The following is a 6,045-nucleotide window of genomic DNA, read 5'->3' as shown; positions in this document are numbered from 1 at the left end:
CTGGAAGGGCGGCCCGTTCCTCCAGAGGTGTGCGCTAGGCTCTTACGCCAGGCGAGGTTATTTTAAAATACCTCATTCTGCATTGAGTGCACATCTTGCTATGCACAGAGCCCTTTTTCACATGTTGAGAATGCTTCAGCTATGCAAAGGCAAGGAGCTGCAGCAGACGTTTCCCAGCGGCGAAGCCAACCTGCTGCCTCGCAGTTAATTTGAATTTTTAGTGGGGAAGCAGACATAGCCAGGTCGGGTGAGATTAACGACTGCTCCTTGTCACCACCATGGAAGATGTGCTTCTGCACGTCACAGAAGGCGGCAGTTTAGCATCCCCTTCTGCTCAGGGCAGCCTCTCCTAGCGAGCGCGTCTCCGTGGCACCGGGCACCTTCCAGCACCGCCTTAAACAACGCGGCTCACATCTGTCGCCTGTTTGTTTTCTTCTACTGTCCCCAGAGGGAGAAGCATGTACACGGGCGGGATGTAACCATGGCGGTGACAGCTGGGCTGTGCAACGGTGCAGACTCTTCTCCCCCACAGCATGGAGCTGTACTGGGCAGCACTGGTGGAAAAACTGCAGCCCTTAAGCCTCCCTCCACTCAGTAGAGGATTTGGATTTAAAAAATACATGTACGCATGCACACATGCACATAGAATTGTAATATATATGCATATACATTATGCATTATGTGTAAGGGGCATAAATTTACGCAGACAGATTGCTCTTCGTTTATGCTAACGGAGGTCAGAGTATGCCTAACCCCGAGAGCAGAAGGTGGTGGTGTTTGTAATGGCCTTTTGTTCTCAGAGGAGATCATTCTCTGGGCTGGGCCCCAGCAAAGGCTGGTCCCCAGTGCAGATGAACACTGTCAGGGCTACGTGATGGCAGAGACGTGAAGCTGTTGACCGTGGTCTTCATCCAAAAATTCCATCTGGATTTTAAATATCTCTAAGTCCTGAGGCTTTTGAGTATCTCAGAGATACAGCCCAGGATGTTGTACCAATTTTATAGAAAACCAGCTGAGGAAAGAAGCCTTAGACAAAAATCTTACTTCTATGCACTTCAGAAATGACTGAAGCACTCTGTATACACAGAGGATCTGGTTATCTGGACTCCAGATCAGCGTTTGCAGCTATGGTTTTATTTGACCTATTCTTTGTGCTTCCAGAAATCATTTATGAGGCCAAATAATAGGAGAATTGGCTCCTAAAAGAATCTTGACTCCTGAGTTATAGAAATACAACAAAATATTACAGATTTAGTGTTAGTACTTCCCCAGAAAAGAAAAAAACAAATTAAAAAGAAAGAGAACAGTAATCATAAATACCAGTTTGGCTTATTCAAGCATTCAAAGCTGGCTACTGTTAACAATTGTCCTGGAAATACAGTCAGCGAGCACATGAGATATGGGAGACGTTTTTACGGACATCATGTGCTTGGGAGAGGAGCAAGTCCCATCTCTGTGCTGGGTGCTGAAATCAGAGCATCACAAATTCTCCAGCATATGGTTGGGGACAGGGAAAGCAAGCATGTAATCTCCTTGAGAAAGTGTAATGCTGACATTGTTATTTCTGAAGTGCTGTAACCATCGACGGTATGTGATAAACAGGCACATAAAGCAGAACTATAGATAAAGACAAGGCTCCTGCCTTGAACTCTAGGTTCAGTTCGCTGTAACACGCTGTTCTCTTGTTCAACCCCAGGAATGTGTCACTGTGCTTTCCTTAAGCTAAACTTGTCTTTTTACACAAATTTTCCACTGCAGGTCCCTCACTCAGTCCCAAGTATGGAAGGGCGCTGGGCAGGACCAGGCATCCCCAGGTAGCTGTGGTGCTCACCCCGGTTATGCGGGGCAAGAGGCAGCCAACCAGGGTGCTCTGGCTGCACCTGCATTTCCCCTCCCGCAAATTTGACTGTGCCAAACAAAAGAACAGGTTGGAAATAGAGCCTGGCAATAAAGAGGGTTTAATTTCTTTTGTCTCAGTCCTGGCTTTTTTGTTTTTCCTGCCGTTTGCAAGCTTCTTCTCTCCCCTTGAGTGCAGAAGGGGCATGCCTCCATCCCTCTGCCAAGGGTTTATAGAGGAAACAGTTTAGGTTGCCATCATGTTTTACAAGGAAACGTAGTTTATGAATACAGCGGGCCCCAGTGCTATGAGGAAACATTTTATCAGAGAACCCCGAACTGACGATTCAATTATTTTTCAATAAAACATCAGGGGAATACGCAAACAGCTGCTCGCATCCTTCCACACAGCAAGTCAAACTTCAAGGGGAACAATAGCTGGGGAAAGGGGAGCCATGGCGGAGGCGGTGACAATGGGTTTCCTTACGCGGGGCTTTGTTTGATTTCCCCATCTCAGTTTTGAACTCCCTCCGCCGGAGAAAGGCGAGGGGGTAGGACAGGGAGAGTGGGAAGCAGGCAGAGGGGAAGGAGGGTCAGTGGGAGTTAAAGCCTTTTGCAGCCTTTCTCTCCCATTCATGTGGTAATTGAGTGTCAAGCAGAGATCAGTAAGATGGAGCCCGGCCTCTGTGCCCGGGTTAAACTGCAGCAGAAAGAAAGCGGGAGCTGAACCGATGGAGGCCTGAATGTCATTAGGGCGGGAGGAAGCGCCTCTCCCCCAGGAGCCCTTCTGCCGGGGTGCTGGGCTGGGGCGGCCGCTTCCCATTCAGGGCATCCCTGAAAGCGTCCAGACAAAGCGGGAGGGCATCCGAACAATGCTGCACCCCCGGCTCTACCTTCAATAGGCAGCTCTAAACAGGCGTTTAACCTTCAGAATAGCTGAAAGTGATACTCAAAGCCGAGGAGGTGGCTCACCCGCCCGTTAGCCTCTTCCTGCGGCCGAGCCGGAGGCCACTTGGATGGCCGGAGGCCAGGATGGAGGCTCTCGCCGCCCTCGCTTCCTCGGCCCCGTCGGCACAGCGCTGGGGGTGTTGTGGGCCCCTTGCGGGGTTGTGGGAGGTGTCACCTCCAGGGCAGGATCAGACCCCGGCTCCTGCTCAGCCTGACGAGATGCTGGCGTCCCCGGGGAGGGCTGGTCAGCACCCTCGAGGACGGGGCTAGAGGAAGGCAGGGCCATACTGAGGAGGGGGATGTGGTATGGTAAGGGTCATATTCCGCTTCACAAGCCTGGGATCGTTTGGCAAGGGATCTGGGGAGGTCTGGGCAACGACCCCACTCCCGAGCCGGGGGATATCCTGGACTCAGACAAAGTCGCCATCGCCTGCCCTTCCCGGGGTTGCCAGCCTGGACTGCATGACCCCAACTGCCCAAAGCTCTCCCAGAGCCTGGCCTGGCATCATTTGTGCCTATGGGAGGGATTTTTAATTAACCAGGAGAAAAGAGGGTCAAACCCCGGGTTATTTTGGAAGGTGGGATTTGCCACAGAAAAAGGCAGAGCAGGACCCATCCCCTGCTCCCTGAGTCTCACCCTGCTGCCCAGCCCAGCCATCCCGTGCCGTTCAGGAGCTAAGCAGCAAACAGCTCTAAAGACTTGGTTTTGCTTCCTTAGCAAGGCCTTTCTGCTTTAAGGAGGAAGGCTGCCATCCCTTTCCTCCGCACACACGACAACAAGGCACAAGTGCTTTCTGCAGACTATCATTTTGGTGGAATCCCCTGCAACACAGCCCCTTCAAACTGGCGGGGGAGAAGCCATCGCTGCCCCTGCTCCTGGGTACATTGGAACCACTCGGGGGAATCGCGTATTTCCATTTCTAAAGAGTTCACCAAAGGATAGGCCCTTTCTTTAGTCCAGAATATTTCCCTGTCACCGCTTAAAGGCAAAGCCAGCTCGCCAGCGTGCGGAGGCGCGGGTGGCTGTCATTGTTTGGGAAGACTCCAGCACGCCAAGAGTGGCAGGAGGAGGCTGGAGAGATGTGGCATTAAAGATTGTCAGAGACTTTCTCAGCAGCAGAAATTCATTTTACTCAGAAAGCTCCTGAGCAGTTTGCAAAGCCCCTGCCTGCATTTAGGCTAAAATACGCTGCAGTGTTGCAGACCAAGCGTGGCTTGGCTGAACTGGACCTGGAGGTGGAACGAGATGCTGATCAGAAAGTTGCAGCGTTATTTTTCTTAATATTATTGTCACTGGGATGCAGAGTCTGGGAGAAGCAGTCATCTCCATGGTGAAAAGTACATTTGGTTTGTAAAGCTCTTTGGCTTTGCTTAAATTAATAGGCTAATAATAACCCAGGAAAGGATTTTAATGTTTTCTTAACCTCATGCAAACAGCTTTTTAAGTATTTTAATTAAAAAAGAACAATACCTCATACTTTATATATAGTACTTTTATCTAGATGCAGCTGTTGAGCCAGACTTTAGCTTATTGATCAAAGGAGAGAGTAAGTCTCACAAGGTGTCTCTAATCATAGAAAGAGGATTCAATTAGCTTCTTCCTTAAAAACACCTACATAAAAAATAAATTTTACAAAATCAGAATAAGATTAAGCACTGGCTGCTTCTTTCCAAACACCTGTGTGCTGGAGGGATTTTGACCCAGCATTGATCCCAGGTTCAGAAACCACGCTTGCACTTGTATTCCTGGGCTGAGAGCTTTTCAGGGACACTTGCACCAAAGCTTCGTTTTTCCAGAGGGACTTTAAAAAGGTCCCGGGATTTCAACCCAAAGCTGACAGCCAACAGAAAAACTCTAACTGGTGTAGCTGGGTTTTGCAGGGAGTCTCAAAGCATTGCCAAGTGCAACACAATCCTCCTCAGTCAGGACAAACACAGCCCAAATGGTGAATTGTCCCCAGCCACCAGATCTCCAGCAGGGACCAGAGCCACTACTTTTAACCCTCCCAACACCGCAGTGCCATCAGCATGGCCAGGTGGGGTGGCTCCTTACAGCGTAACTCACCGCTACAAACACACCTTCATGGGTGTCCCCGCTCCCTGAGAAATCCCGCACGGAGGCTGCGTACGTGGTATGCGCACGCCCCAGCCGCCCGGCGCAGCACCGCGCTCCATGGTACCGCTGAGCTCTGCAGGTCCCCTCTATCGAAGGCCTGTGCATCAGTGCCCCCCGTGCGGTGTGCTGAGCTGTCTCCCAGTCGTTCAGCACCCCTCATCTCCCCAGAACAGGAGCCCTCACCTTGGGGGGGGCCCATCCTGCTCCTCTTGCCCGCAATCGTGCAACTATGGCCCTCCTCCCCGTCACGGCCGGCTGGGAGCGCAGGGCTCGGGCTGAGCTCCCTGCTATGCTCCGGCCAGATCCGAGCCCCCTGGTTATGTCGGCACTAGCAAGGGCTAAATCCTGCTCCTTGCACGGGCCTCGGCTGTGCATATAATCCCCATCCATCTCCAAAACCCAGCAATACAAGCAAGTCTCCACTTGGATGGGCTTACTTGCAAGTAAATAACAGCCACACTTCCATAAACTTCCGATGCTATTTGCATCTGCGTTTAACAGGCAGTGCCACGAATGCGGAATTTTCTTGGCTTTTTTAACCTCACCTGCTCTCAGGCAGACGGAAACACAGCGCTGAGCCTTGCCCTGCGGCCTCTCTTCCTTCAGAGTGGCATTGTGTGCAGGGCAGCACGGCTGTCTCTTCCCGAAGGAGAGGCAGCACTCTCATCTCCTCCCGTACCACTTCACACCATCCATCTCAAGAAAACGGCCCCCAGAGCTGACTTTGGGGAGGCCAAGCTTTCACCCATTGCCTTTAGCAGAGGGCTGGGTGAGGCTGGGAGGTTCAGGTCGCTGCCCACCACCTGCCTGGCACAACGGGGTGACCTCAGTGCTGCCGAAGTCTCCGCCAGGCACAGAGTCTGGTCAGGAGCCCGAGTGGAGGGGAACACCTGGGATTGCCGCTGGCCTCACGCTGGTCTGTACCCGAAACTTCCTCTCCACCTCAGACAGGGTCTGACCAGTCCCCTGCCTGGGTAACCCCCCTGCTCCCGGCACCCGGAGCCCCCCACCGCTTCCCAGGGCTCTGAACCCCCGGGGGCGGGGGGGAGCTGTGAGACCCCAGGGGAGCCCCTAAAGAGCCCCCTCCTGCCCTGAGGCGAGGCGTTTGCCGAGCCCAGTCCGCCCTCCACCGGCGGCTGCGAGAG

Source organism: Phaethon lepturus, unplaced genomic scaffold, assembly GCF_000687285.1.
Source record: "Phaethon lepturus isolate BGI_N335 unplaced genomic scaffold, ASM68728v1 scaffold37739, whole genome shotgun sequence".
Taxonomy (NCBI): domain Eukaryota; kingdom Metazoa; phylum Chordata; class Aves; order Phaethontiformes; family Phaethontidae; genus Phaethon; species Phaethon lepturus.
The sequence above is the reverse complement of the archived record's forward strand: the minus strand, read 5'-3'. Positions refer to the sequence as shown.